This window comes from Hemiscyllium ocellatum, chromosome 38 (genome assembly GCF_020745735.1).
Source record: "Hemiscyllium ocellatum isolate sHemOce1 chromosome 38, sHemOce1.pat.X.cur, whole genome shotgun sequence".
Taxonomy (NCBI): domain Eukaryota; kingdom Metazoa; phylum Chordata; class Chondrichthyes; order Orectolobiformes; family Hemiscylliidae; genus Hemiscyllium; species Hemiscyllium ocellatum.
In genome coordinates this window covers 1928968-1929617 of record NC_083438.1, presented here as the reverse complement: position 1 = coordinate 1929617, position 650 = coordinate 1928968, and the positions used below count along the sequence as shown (strand labels likewise).

Here is a 650-nt window from a genome sequence, read left to right as displayed (position 1 = left end):
AACCCTTGAGTCCACTATCCTTATGAGCTCTATCCAACTCTTTCTTGAAGGAACACGTCCTGCTTTCTCGGGTTCTTCATTCCGTTGACTTCAAATCTTCACAGAATTCAACAGACTTTGTTACATAGACTTTTCTTCATTTTTGTTCAGATCACTGTGAGCAGAGTGTCACAGTGGGAATGCCGTTGCCCCAGAACCCAGAGGTCAGACCATAGTCTTGGGACCGTACTGTGCTATTTAGCATTTCACCAAACCAGGGAGAAATATCTGCTGTTCTGCATAATTTACGCAATTCACTTATTTATAAGTTCATGCACAAGCCCGTATATGTGACGAGGTGGCCGAGAGGTTAAGGCGATGGACTGCTAATCCATTGCGCTCTGCACGCGTGGGTTCGCGTCTCACTCTCGTCGCTGTTTTCAATGTTGCTATTTTTGCATGCTCACACCTGTCTTATTGAAACTGGAACACCAATGGTCAATTTATATGCATCGACGCTATTATAAAATCTCAAAGAATAATTTGAGTCAGTTGCTTAAACTGCATTGAAACGTAGATCGCATTGGGATAATGAAAAGTAACGTGATTTTCTTTTTCAAGTCAAGCTGCTGTGACCTTTTATCATATGAAAGAGATGCAGGAAAACCAAA

The 650-nt window shown here is 41.8% G+C and overlaps 1 non-coding gene across 1 annotated transcript; it reads left to right on the top strand.

Annotated features, from left to right (window-relative positions):
* Window positions 1-331: 331 nt before the first annotated feature.
* trnas-gcu (transfer RNA serine (anticodon GCU)) lies at window positions 332-413 on the top strand. The gene has a single exon. It is a non-coding gene; the product is annotated as a tRNA-Ser (tRNA).
* The last annotated feature ends 237 nt before the right edge of the window (window positions 414-650 follow it).